Source organism: Poeciliopsis prolifica, unplaced genomic scaffold (assembly GCF_027474105.1).
Source record: "Poeciliopsis prolifica strain line A6 unplaced genomic scaffold, Auburn_PproV2 SCAFFOLD028, whole genome shotgun sequence".
Classification (NCBI taxonomy): Eukaryota; Metazoa; Chordata; class Actinopteri; order Cyprinodontiformes; family Poeciliidae; genus Poeciliopsis; species Poeciliopsis prolifica.
This window is the reverse complement of record NW_026562403.1, coordinates 3,975,693-3,990,000: the sequence shown is the minus strand read 5'-3', so window position 1 is coordinate 3,990,000 and position 14,308 is coordinate 3,975,693. Positions and strand designations below refer to the sequence as shown.

General features: G+C 43.1%; 1 protein-coding gene across 2 annotated transcripts in view; it reads right to left on the bottom strand.

The window, feature by feature from the left end:
- Window positions 1-12,271, bottom strand: part of setbp1 (SET binding protein 1) — a 50,131-nt gene extending 37,860 nt beyond the window's left edge. For both annotated transcript variants that reach the window (XM_055048807.1, XM_055048808.1), the window contains exon 1: window positions 10,662-12,271. The gene's annotated coding sequence lies outside the window, so the exon portion shown is untranslated. The remainder of the gene's footprint in view (window positions 1-10,661) is intronic.
- Between the last annotated feature and the right edge of the window lie 2,037 nt (window positions 12,272-14,308).

The following is a 14,308-nucleotide window of genomic DNA, read 5'->3' as shown; positions in this document are numbered from 1 at the left end:
TCCATCCATCCATCCATCCATCCATCCATCCATCCATCCATCCATCCATCCATCCATCCATCCATCCATCCAATCATCCATCCATCCATCCATCCATCCATCCATCCATCCATCCATCCATCCATCCATCCATCCATCCATCCATCCATCCATCCATCCATCCATCCATCCATCCATCCATCCATCCATCCATCCATCCATCCATCCATCCATCCATCCATCCATCCATCCATCCATCCATCCATCCATCCATCCATCCATCCATCCATCCATCCATCCATCCATCCATCCATCCATCCATCCATCCATCCATCCATCCATCCATCCATCCATCAATGGGGGAAAAACGTCCAGGAAGGGAATCCCAGACATCTATCTGCCAGCGTCACTCTACAGCTACTTCTGACGGTTCCCAAGGTGAATCCAGGCCACAAGGGATGCACAGTCCCTGCAGTGGGCTCTGGGTCTTCCCCACAGTCTCCTCCCAGTTACACATGCAGAGAAACTTCCAAAGAGAGAAACCCGGGAGGCGTCCTGATCAGCTGCCATAACTACCAGGAGGACAGCTCCTCTCTCGATCTCTGACGGTGAGTGGAGCCGTCCCACACGGGAGACCCATTTCAACCACTTGTTCCGATCTCATCAAAAGGCCCGTCATGACAACAAATTCTGCTGGATGACAAATTGTCCCATTAATTATGGTAATAAACGATAACATACATTTTTAAGTAATAAAAGGATAAGGGCACAACAATGCAAGTACGCGCTCTCAAAGATCAGTGAAATTTAAGTTCTAACAAACATTTAACACTGGAACTGGAAGACGTTTTACACATCAAAATAAATAAAACAATCAAAACAATGAACAAAAACAGACAGGGAAGTTTCTGTAAACAAAATATCCCTTTGAAAAACGAGCTTATTGAGACCAACAAACAGAAGTGAAGCTCTTTGTCATCCAGTTTTTGGTAAAAAGAGAGAAAGAGACACGAGAAAGATGAACAATCATACAAATGGAAATGATTGAACTCGTTTTAATTTATCACGTGATTAATTGATTTACTCCTTATGGGGACAAGCTTACTAATGACCATCGGTGAGTCTCAATACATATAAATTAGATATAAATCTGTGAATTCAGAGCTCTGCTTTTTTCTAACAGATAGAAGAGGCCGCTATGGTTGCTATCCATCCTTCCACCCCAGGATCGCTTGTGAATAAGACGCCAAGATAAGGACAGCATTGGCCTCAGTCCAGCCTCTTCTGTTCAAGAAGCAGACCAGCCCAGACTTTAAAGCTCCTCTCTAAGGTCTGCTATCCTGAAACAGGACAGCAGAGTGAATAAGAAATCCTCACCATCACAATACCCAAGAAACCTCAATAACACAAACTCTTAGGAATAAATATCATAATTCAGGGATTTTATTTAAAGCAGATCTTAACTGTCTGTGTGGTTTTAATGTTAAGTTGTACATTAAATGTGCTTTTCCTTATTTGAGTAGTAATACCCTGTGAAGCTTAAAAACTGTCCAAAGTGTTTCTACTGTAACTATTGAATAAAACTGCTATAAAAAAACAAAAAAACACTTTAAGTTATTAAACAACAATCGTTTTTCAGTGTAAAAAGAGGGGAAAGAGACGATGCTTTCTGAAAGCATCAGAGTGCAAAAAATATTTAAATCCCCAAAGATCACAAGGCAATAGTATGAAATGTTGATTTTAACGGTTAATAATGGTGGTAAGTTTTAACATTACAGACTTGTTAAAATGCTTTATAACTGTGTTGCCTTGCAGCACATCTGCCTCCAGCTGTCAGTCAGGAAGTCCATCACAGAGCAACACAGAGACAACCAGCCCAGCATGCTCACACTTCAGGGCATTTCAGAGAGGCTAGCTGGCTGACTGTGGCTCAATGAGAAGTGTCGTTGTCTTGGATCCTAAATGTCTGGGCTCAGATCCGGCCTCCTACCGTCACATGTTGGTGTCTCTGGGCAGGGGACTTCTAACCAAGTGACACAGTCGTGATTTTTTTTTTTGTCAATACGGCTCTAATGTAAAGCACTAGAGTGTTATAAAGTTAAGCTAAAAGTTGATTTAGAAAAGCTACTTTAAGCAGGATATATCAAGTGAAAGAGTTCTCATCCACAGAGATGCCTAGATTCATTAAAAAGTGAAACTATGACTGTCACCCAATGCAAAACCATTCAGTGCAAAAATGTTGATATTTCAACAAACACTAGGAGTAACGATGCAGAGAGAATTGATCAACTGTCAGCTGTGGCTGGCCAACAACTCAAAAAGGTGATTTCTATCAATAAACGAAAGCGCCACAATAAGTGCAACCAGATGACGCTAAAGCAGCTCTTCTATGTGGATTCTGCTACTGTGTGAAGAAGGCTCAAAGCCAACATTTTTCAGGTGTTTGACAATGCACTTTAGTACAGCCATTTTAAAACGTATTTTCGAAAGCATGTCGTGGGGAGTCTGTGGTTCATTCAAGCAGTGGCCGAGTGAAAAAATACAACAGGGACGTCAAACAGAATACAAATAATTTGCTTTGTTTCATCTTTTTTGAGCTTTCAGCCCCTGCCTATAAATGAACATCCAAGATTTAGAACAAGTGGCAGCATGAAGGCAGGTCTTCTGACCTGAACATTTGTTGCCGTCAAGCAGGACATATCAAAATATAAACTTTGACACTGATGGAGTCAATGTTTCTATGCAGGAAGAACTGGTGCGAAACCATCACCACCTCCAGCTCAGTTCTGAAACTGGTAAGATTAAAAAAAAAAAAAAAAAAAAAGCAAGAGGAAGCTGTAATAAAAAAGGCACTCCACCAATAAAAATTACTAACGCTCACAGCAAGGAGAAGAAAATCCATTTCAGACAAGGGTCCTTCTTTTAATGAACAAATAAATCAAATGTTTAATTGCTCGAGGCATAAGTTTTACCCTTCAGATTCAAGGCTACAGACGACTCAGAACTTTTATTTCCTTTTAAGAAAACTTTGGTTTTTAACAGCAGATTTCTTTTTTTAAGTTGCAGAAAGTATCCCTCAGTCTTTCTGTGGCGAACATTATTTTCCTCTGTGGTAGATCTCCACATCTTAAATGCAAAGCCATTTTGGCAGCCTGAAGTCTCGGATGTCACAGCCTCCATGATTTAAGTCTTCCCCTAAACAGTTCTCCAAACAAATCCAGCTCACTGTACGACCGCACATTGGGAAGGGTTACATCAGTCTGTAACAATGATACATAAATAAAGCAGCCAAGATGATCAGCTTGATGGATTACCCATCTCAGGGGTGTCTTTCATACCCCTCTAGAAAGAATGAAAACCGCTCGCTTCCAGGAAGAAATCTCTCCAAAGAAAAAAAGAAAAAAAAAGAGCCCTAAACCATCGCTGTGGTCGCTTCGATGGCTTCTGGGTTTGACAGAAATAACAGGAGATATTAGGTCCAGCCTGATCTCTCAGAGTGCCCACATGACCCACTTTAGTCCTCATGCCAGCCGAGTGGCTCGCCCCCTGTGGTATGTGTGAAAGCCACCCTGGCCATCATGTGACTGCAAACAATGACAGGAAGAAAGACACCGATGCCAACCACAACGAGACACACACACACACACACACACACACACACACACACACACACACACACACACACACACACACACCCACACACACACAGGTTCACAGAGATCAAAAACACGTACTTTGAAGATTTGCAGCCTTTTACCACCATGACCCTGTATGACAGCAGAGTGGTATTAAGCATTAGTCCAGGCTATTACTACGTAAACTACTTAGCTAGGTCATGGCTCCTTCTTCTCCCTCCTTTCTGCCCTAAGAAGTGTTTAGTACAGTTACTGGCAGTCCCGGAGAGTTTATGTAAGCCTGACCCTTCCTCGGGCCTCCCTCACTTACTTAGCCCGAGCCTCACTGTCTCCTCTCTCCTACACACACACACAGGCAGACACATACACACCTCAGCTAGCCTCAAACAGCAGGCTGATTGTGAGAGGCTAGACTCGCTGCATAAATAGCTTTATTATGCTCTCAGAACTGCCAGAGCTAACCAGCTTCGCTCTCAAACAGCATAAGGTCGAGCGAGGAGGGCCACGCAACGTTTTGTCTAATGATGAAACACCGATAATGGAACACAGATGGACAGAGGAGAGAGATGGTGCATGATGCAAACGTACAGGCAAAACTGAGGAAGAAAAGAGCGTTAGCGAAGAAAAAAAACCCCGGAGAAAGTGAGGCAGAGGGAGGAGAGGAGAGAGGGGGGTGGCAGCAGAAACACAACCTTTTAAGGCTGCATACCCAGCAGCTCAGTGCCTGAGGTGGACTCGCAAATAGCTCATACACACATGGAGACAAATGCATGCACACACACATTTACAGATTCAGATGCACACCAAATGGCTGTTTTTTTTTTTATTTGCACAAGCTGGTGATTTCCCCCCCCCATCTTTCGTTTTCATGTGAGAGAACCAGCACAGTCTGTGGCTGCAGATGAGTATCTTAATGAGATGCAGAACACTGTCTTTTCATTTAGCTGCTTTACTTTTTAAATACAGGGATGAAATGTTTCCCACAGGATGCAATCTTATCTTGGAGGAAAATCCTAAGAGGTGGGCCCAGTCTTCTTCTGGTGTTCACATGCAGAGCCTGCCTGATGCATAAGCAAACTAAGCAGCTGCCACAGACGTCAGGTGTACGAATGTAAATATTTACTGTGTAATGCAGTAACGACAGTTCTCATCTCTATTTTTAAAAGGTTGTAATCTATTTAGTCAAACTTTTTTGAGTAAAATATTTTAGTTTTGAAGCAACTCAGCACTTTCATCATCTTACTTTTCAACTTGGTATAGCCAACTTAACTACAGAAACTCAGAGAACCTGCTGAAGGCATGCTGATGAAAACCAAATTTCTGATCCCAAAATTTGTTTTCTCTTTCAGAACTATAATATATAGTGGGAAAAAACAGCATTCAGAATATTTTTTATATCCTTCCTACCGATATTGACCCAGCAGAGATGACGTCACGCTAAAAAATATGTTTTCCTCATATTTTAAAGTAAAACGATTAAAGTTAATTTATGTTTTTTCAAAGCCTTGCAACCCATATTTGAAGTTAGCAGAGTTAGCTCAGCTAGCATTAACATTTGGGTGGCCTCCTTGTGTATTTCCCAGAGCAGTGGCTCCAAAGGTTGACACTGAGACCCCAGTTGGTGGAAAGAATCAACAAATCGGCTCTAAAACTTCACTTCAGAAAAAAATTTAATGGGGAAGGAAAAAGATGCCTCGTGATTATGTGATTACCCCCTAAATAAATCAAGAAATAACTGTGAATAACTTGTTTTGTTTTTTTAATAACTGGGTTCAATTCATAAGGCCCAGTTACTGTTAGATCTGTGCAATCAAGAAGTAATTAAAACATAGGAGAAATCTAAAAGAGCTAAAAAGTAGCACAATATGGCCCAATTCTGAAAAAATGAAAGGAAAGATGAGAAAGTCACTGACGTATACTCGTCTGAAAAGGGTTAAAAAGTCATTTCTAAACAACCAGAGAACCACAGTGAGTCATTATCCACACACGGAGAAAGCATGAAACAGTGGGGAAGCTTCCCAGGAGTGGCTGGAAAGAACACCAAGACTCGTCTCACATTTGTAAAAAGCATCTTGATAAGTGAACACTGTGCATATTGCATTACATGTTAGTACACTGATGAGACAGAGGCAAAACCTCTGGATGGTGTGTGTTCTCTTCACATGGCATAAAACGAAAGCAGCATTTCAGAAAAAGAACATCTTAATGAGAGCGAAACATGGAGCCGGAGGTATTATTGTCAGGGGCTGCTTTGAAGCAGCCATTGAAAAAACTCTGAATCCTCATCTCTACATGAAAATCCTGAGGAGGAATTTCTGGCCATTAGTTTGAGACCTCGTCCTAGTCAAAGTACAGCCTTCCTTCTGAATGAGATGGTAAAGAAAATCTTCCAATATGGCTGAATTAAGATCAGTGAAGTGGACCAAAACTCGTCCACAACGATGTAAAATAACTCAAATGTCGACCTGAGCAGATATGAGCTGCAAGGTCTAGAGATGCAGTTAGTTTCTCACATAATGCTGGGTTGGTTTCTATAGATTTGTTCCCTCACAAAACAAAAACTTCTTCTTGCATTTACTCTGCCTCCTTTTGTGTTTGACGCCAACACTTGTTTAGTGATCTGAAACAACAAAAAAAGCCAAACAAACTAACTCTGTAAGGGGGTAAATACTTTTCACAGGGCTGCATTGCTGCAAGAGGGGTAGTGCATTAATGTTTGAACACGGATGATATAAAGGGGATATTAGGTGGGCTCTGATGATTTATGGTTGTTTGAAGGGGCCCCAAATCAAATTCAGCTTAAGGTCCCGGACAGCCTTGGACAGGCTCGGGTCACAAATCAAACAAGCGGAGAAGCGAGTTTCTAAGTTGGATGACCGGCAAGGTGAAAGAAGCCATCAAACGGATTATTCTAAAGATCATGACTCCGAGAACAAACGCTCCTGTCTCTGCCTGCTCAACATGGATGGCACATGCATGAGCTCGACTGTAAGGTGGCAGGAAGGACGACCATAAAACACCACATGTGGGGCAGCCATAATTGAAAATGATGGTCCTTGGAGTTGGCTCATGAAGAGATGCACACACACACACACACACACACACACACACACACACACACACACACACACACACACACACACACACACACACACACACATCCCCAGGACAAACCATATGCCAGGTAGCAAGGAACCCATCTTCACCTAACTACACCCTGCACAAGCAGATGAATGTTAAACCATTTTAACTGCAGCAGAAGCCACAAAATGGCTGTCAGCAAAAAAAACAAAAAAAAACAAAACACCTCCCCTACTCTCCCACTGTCTTCCTCCTTCCCCTCACCTCATCCCCCACTCCCCACCTCCGTTCTATCCCTCTCTTCTCCCCCTGCTACCACTTTCCTTCGCCCTCCTCCTCACCCCCACCCACCCACTTCGCTCCCTCTTTCTCTCAGAGCGCTCTGCCAAAAGGTGCTCCAGTGCCGATATTCTGTTCACAGAGACTGCCAACAGTTAGATTTGTTCTTGGATCCCGTTCACATTCCCTCCCTCCCCTCTCCTCTCCCTATGATCCTATTTTGACCTGAGGTCCTCAGCCCAGAAGGGGATACACCTAATCGATTTCTCATGCTTTAATTTAAAGGTGGCACAGGCATCTTGTTACCTAATAGGGAGTAACAACAGCCAGCTTGGTACTTTTTATGCCGGGGAGCAGAAAGAAAAAAAAGAGATGAAATTGCTGCCTTGTTTTGAGTGGGGGAGAGGAGCTGAAAGTGCTAACGAGACAGGATCGATAAAATTACCTTCAACATGGTCATGCACTGCTTGCCCTTTATCACCCACATGAGCTCACTTCCGCAACTCCCACGTTCAGGAGAGGTGGCCGAACGTCGGCTCCGCTCCCTCCACCCTCCAGCTGCGCTCGCCTTCAGGTGGACCTGGACCGGACCGGAGTTTTTGAAAGGCTGATATTCTACTTCATCAGCGGCTCCACTATTCACTCATTTCTATTCTATTTTCTCGTACCCAGAAAATAGAAAACCCGACCGGGTATTGATCCAGGGAGCACAAAGTGAAAGAAACGTGCATGTTCTAACATTTCTGCACTGAGGTGTAATGCATTTATGCTATGATGTATCTATTGTGCACTCATCTTTAGGCTCAATTCACTGGTTTTCAATGAGTTGGCAGACTGAGATGGCCACTGAAGACGACTGATTTTGTGTCTGATTTAAAGTGACAGTGATGTCTCAGTCATGCTTTTCAGCTCACTGTCCTGTTAAGATACCAAATGAACAGAACCCAGCAGCTTTTTTAACTTTAATCACTTTTTAACTTTATCAAAGAATTTCTTATGTATTTCACTTTTAACAAGGCCCCACACTGTTTGGAAGAAAAACAGTCCCACAGCATCACAGAACCCCCACCATGCTGTACAATGGATATGAGATGCTTTTCATTCTTTGTGTCAGCCCTGACTCATTTGTGGCGTTTCTTGCCAAAACACTCAGTCTATGGCCGACTCCCATTTTGCTACTTATCCTTCATCATTAGCCTTCAACCCTACTTTTCTCTGGGAGTCCCGATAGTTTCCATCACGTAGGGAGGAGGCGAAGGGGCCAAAAGCGCCAACAAAGTGATGTTTATAGTGGAAACTACAGATCAAATCAGATTTATTACAAGAGTACATGAGGGTTTGGATTCTGGGACTTTTGGACTCGTTTATGCAACTCCAACAGAACAAATAGTAAATTCAACAACCAGAAGGAACTTAATGTTATTTTACAGCCCGAAAAAGTCAGAAACATCTGTGGGGTTTTTATGCTCCACAAAATGTGACGCTGTGTGATGAACTGTCAACGATAAATGAAGATGAAGGAAGTAGAAGAAGCATCTGATTAAAGCGCAGTGTTTGATTAGTGAGGTGAACATTTCCTTGGACCAAAGACCCACAAACATCAAAGTTCTGCTCAATAAATGCCAAGCAGAACCTTGAATCCCATTTCCTAGTGTCACCTCTGACCCTTCACACTGAACTCAGGTGAAGACAGACATATTCTAATGAAATGTCAGGAGATCCTCGTGTTAAGAAGCTAAAAATGAACTGACTTCAATGTAAGTGAAATGGTCGAGATTGTTTCCATGATCCATTATCAATAAAACTCACTATAAGGTTTGTGAATTAAATAAGAGAACTTAAGCTCCGTATTTTTAAATGTCCTTCAAAAAGAAGTGAGGTTTACTGATCTGACTGCAAGTATTGTGAAGCATGTCAAACTTTAAAATATTGAATTTAGTAATTTTTTACACAAAGGGTGAAAGCTGAAATTCCATATAAGTAAACTTAACCAGGTTTGAAACTTGCTATTGTGACTGAAAGAAGCAGAAACTAAATACGTTGACATGAATCAAGCTACATCCTTGCAGTGGTTTGTGTATTTGTATTTATACTTTTGTTATTTCTCAACAAGCAAGAAAATGACATCCAATGCAGGATTCATATCAGGTTACATGTCACACACAGCCGTTCGTTCAAACACATGTAATCAGCAAGAGCTGATGCTGCAGCATCTGATCACTATCCTGTTAAAAGATGAAGAGGCAACAGAGGCCACCACATTTCTTTTAAATATCTCAGCACTTTAATGAGGCCAGAAAGTGGCCCACAGCATCACAAAACCTCCACTCTGTACTTAAGAGTAGGCATGAGGTGATATATTTATCCTTTGTTTCATGCACTTGGATTGGGTGTTTGTTGGGGGAAAGTTTGATCTCTGGTTGACTCTGGTTTCATTTCATTCCTCTTAATGTTACTGTTATCCTCTGGCTGTGTGTTTCTCAGCAGTCAGTCATCCTAATAGCTTCTGCAGAGCAATTAAAGGGAGCTGTGTTTTAGCTCTTGCGGGTCACGGCTGTCCACCTGAACTGACCATTTATCAGAGAACCACCTAGACAAGAGAGTCGTGTTAAACCCAGAGGAGCAGCAGGTGTGGATGACTCAGGAGAGAGAATATGTTGATATTTAGTTTAGAGTGGCATAAGAGAAAGTCATAAGAAGTTACAAGCTTAAACGTTCTGAACTTTCATCATGCAAAATACCATGTGGGGTTGAAAACTAACGCTGACCCCCACCAGCTCCAAACACATCCTCCACCACGGTGGAGGTAGCGTCATGCTGCGAAGATGCTTTTCTTTGGTTGATGGAGTTAAAAACAGAACCATCCAGAAAAAAGAAAACTTGACTGAGGCTGCAAGATAATCCAGACTAACAAGGCTGACCAAACAGCGGTTCAGATCAAAGCATGTGTTAGGGTGGCCTAGTCAAAGTCCAAACCTAAGTTCAACCGATATTGTGCAGAGTAAAAAACAAATGAGGATTCGGAACCGTCTTTGCAAACCAAAAGTGTCGCAGAGATGTGAAAAGACGACTTCAAGCGTTTGGATTTCTGGAATCTTTCACACACACAAAAAATATCTCAAAAATACAACGCCACAACAAACACATCAACCCCAAACAGAGCCCAAATCAGCTCAGTATAACTTTAAACCCTGAAAAAGTAACAAAACACCCCGTCCTCCCCCACCTGCACAATGTGACGGATTATCAATGTCAAATGAAGACGCAGGAGGCAGAGCCCAGCAGGACAATATCTGATCCACCAGCGGTATTTTTTTTTTTTTTTTTTTTTTGATGAGTGAGGTGAACCTTTCCTCCTGCGTCGGTATAGGAGACCTAATCAAAGCCGCACAAGCGCCAAGGTGCTACCCAGCGATAACAAACGCTGCCTCCCCGGGTGATGCAGCCCTGTTTGGGTTGCCTACGTGCGTGAATCTGCCCGCTCACTCCTGTGGGCATGTGACTGCAAGCATTCTCAGCGCGCTCACCGCGAGGAGCGGCGCTGGAGACGAGCTGCACCTGAAGGCGCACACGACTCTCGCTTCAGGTCTGCGTGCACAAAACCAGAAACGCTTCCAACAGCGGCACGGGCAGAAGAAGAGGCGCGTTCAGGTGCGGGAATGTGCTCGGTCAAGCGGGGCTACTCACCCATGTCTAACGTTGTCACACAGCCGGCTCTAAGGTGTGAATATTTCATCGAGATCATTTACAATCCATTTAGCCGAGACACGTTTTTTAGGGGGGTTTGTTTGTTTTTTGTTTTTTTACACAAGCGACGGATGGGATGACAGCCTCCTGGGGAGCTGTCAAACGGTGCCGGGGAGTAAATGTGGATGGATTTTTCTCTGACAGAAAACCCCGGGGAAAAATGGCGTCAACAAGCGCTTTGGAAAGAGAGGAGCGAGAAGAGGGGGGGACGGGAGGGGGTGACTTGCGGGCGATCCGATGAGAATCAAGGTTGCAAAAAAATGTTTAAAATGTAAAAAAAAATAATAATAAAAATAGGGATTAAGAAGAAAAAAAAAGAGGAAGAAGAATCCAGCAGGGAACTTGGAGGTCGTGTCCAGGTTCTGGCAGAAAGCAGAGCCGATCGGGGTCTCCTGCAGGCGGGAGCAGCCGGAGAGCCGCAGCGGTGCAGAGAGCGTGTCCCGGTGCCTTGCGGGATCGCTGGTGAGTCGGCGCTGAGATCCCTCGCAAATCCGCTACTCGGCTGGAAGGAGGGGAGGAGGCGGAGGAGGAGAAGAGGAAGAAGAAGGTGGAAAAGGAGGAGGGGGAGCAGCTCTGTTACTGCAGTCAAAACAAGCAGCCCGCATCCGACTACAAGTCAAAAAATCCAAACGAGGGGGGAAAAGATTTTCTGCGACAACAGAGCGCGCTTTGAGCCGTGTCCGTGCAGCGGAGGAGCGGGGAGCTGAGGCTGCACACCGCAGGGTTAGCTCGCCGGCTGCACTGGATCAAGTCTTTTCTCTCGCTCTCTGAGCCTGTGTGCCTCTCTCTCTCTCTCTCTCTTTGCTTTTCCAATCGGTGAATGTCAGGTCCCGGAGCCTGGTGTCTGGTAATGATCTCACCCAGCAGACTGGAAGCTCTGGCCAAGCTGAGCGGACCAGAGGACAGGAGGAGGAGGAGGAGGAGGAGAAAGAGGAGGAGCGAGATCGCCTCCTTCTGGCTGCAAACAGCCTCTGCACGTCCCTCGTTTCTGTGTCCACCTGCTTGTCACCAGTTTTCTCCAAGGGGGACAGCTTATAGAGACATTCTGATAGTTTAATGCAATGGAAATGAGAGGTGAGGCTCCAGCGCACAGCATGCGTCCACAGAAAGGCTCTGAGTAAGTGCTGGTAATAGAAAAAAAATATTACTTCAGCTGGTTCATAGAGATGCATGAAAATAGCAGAGTAAGGAAGTAAAAACGTACACGTTTAAAGGAGTGATTATGAAAAAACATTCTGGCTTTGAATTTCATAAAGTGACAGAAAATAGCTGAGATAGAAGTGAAACAATTTGATTATGCCGAACACGTAGATTTTTCTAACATTCACAAAAAAAGTCAGTAATTTAGTAAATTTATTAAACTCTTAAACTTTCCAGCGTTTTCTCTCACCACAACCATAAGTCTAAATGTTATATGACTGTTTTAAACTTTGGGGGAGAAAGGGGCCCATAGCATCACAGAACCTCCACTATACTTAACAATAGATATTTGTTTGTTGCTGAAAAGCAAAATCAATGAACTGAATCCTGTTTTACTTCTTGCCCCTGATCCTCGTCCATCAACCCAACCTTTCTAAGGTGTGCAGCTTTAGAGCTGATAAAAGCATATTTTAAGGAGTTAATGGACAGATGCTGAAATGTGGCGCAAAGTTGAATTACGAAAATGTCAAAGACATTCTCATTCAGCCTTCCAGTTCTCATCTTTTCCAGGGACTTGTTGATTAAAATGCTAAACCATATTTTGCTGACAGGAGAACAGCATATTCTGGACAGAAGAGAGTCCAGAAACCATCCTGCAGTTCAGAGCAGATTAAACGTCACAAAGCAAAACAGGCCACCGCTGGTCTACTGTGGTCTTATAAAATCATAATAGACTCATATCTTTGGAGGAAATTATCTCACCTCCAAACAAATACAAACAAGATTACTAAATGGTTGAACTTTACTCCCTTCAAGGAGACCACAAAACAGACCTTTGATGAGTGATAACACATCTTAGTATCTATGTGTGCGTACCCCCGGGGGCGTTTTGACTTTAACACTTCCTGCTAACAGATGAGTTAACCTAAAAATAAAACGATCACCTTTGTCTTAACAGGAAATAGTTTGCACCCCTGGGATGACGTGCAAAGATGATTCCTTACAGCATCAGTACACTTCCTTCCAATTTATCTTGTGTGCCCAGTAAGACAGAAGCTGCAACATCTCACATCGCCCACACGTTTTATTCAGAGTAAAACAAGGTGGGCGTTCGCGTGGGGCCCAGTCGGTGAATGGAGGGAGACTTAAGAGGCTCTGTTGAATCGTGGGTGTTGTGTGCATGCATGTGAGCGCTGGTGATTTCCCCTTAATATGTCAGAATAGAAAAGGAGGATGGAAAACTCAACATCAAACCACTGTGAACGACCTGCAGTTGTTCCATCGCTATCAGAGCTTCGGTTTGTATCACGGATCCATGCAAAACCTGACCTTCCATGCATTGGAAACCTACTTTAGCACCGAAGAGCCATGCAAATGACCTCACACGACCTTTTTCCCTTGGTGAACCACAGTTACAAGCAGTTCCTCGGCCCAGCCCTGTGCATGTATGCGTGTGTTTGTGCAGAACGCCCACAGAGAGATGTTTCATTAGGGTGGAGGCTCTTTGAAGTCAGTAGTAGGTAAACACTCAACTCCAAGCTTGTAGTTAAAAATCTGCAGTGCCATCAGCAGCCCGTGTGCTGATACTTTTCACTTCCCCTGCTGAGATACACCAGATTCACAAACCTCCTGTGTTTGTGTGCTTAGATGGATGCAGTCTCTGATTCAAAGGAAGTGTTTTCACAGCAATGTCACTGCTTCTTACAAATTTCACTAAATGTTCTATTTATAAATACGTGACCTGTTTTGAATCCCTTTAGATACTTATTTCACTTCTTTTTATGAATTATGCCTGTTATGAATGTTAAATACATACCATTAAATGGCATATATCTAACATTTCTCCACATTTCTATATTGCCATAGTAATATGGTAATATTGTAATGGTTCTACTTATAGTCTGTGAAATAAATACTTATCATACTCTAATCACAAAAACAACCAGAAGGATATACACTGGAAGTTTGGTCAATTTTTGTGTGTAATTATTCTGTTTAGTGGGTTCCTCATGTTTGTCTTTTGTGTTTACCAGACATTCATTTTCAGTTTTCCATCAGTTCTCTGTATATTCCTGTTTTTCCCCAAACCTGCAACTTGCAGTCAGTTAGATGCACCTGAGCGCCTTTCCAATAATCTCCCTGTTTATCCTTCGATTTGCTTTCAAGTTTTGTCATGTTTGTTCTTCCATTTGCTACTCCTTCCATTCTGCTGAACAAAATAACTTTATTAAACATTATCCTTTCAGTATGATTCCTCTTCCTGACTGCATTCAGGTGCTCCTTTCCTGTGATAAATACAGAATCACCCTGAAACAGTGAAACGGTAGTGAAAGCCTCGCGATGTGGGGATGCTTTTCTTCAGCAGAGAAAGAGAAGCTGGCGAATGGGCAATGCTGCAAGAAGAACAACAAACCTAAATGTGCAGGCAGAGCAACAATGGGGTGGTT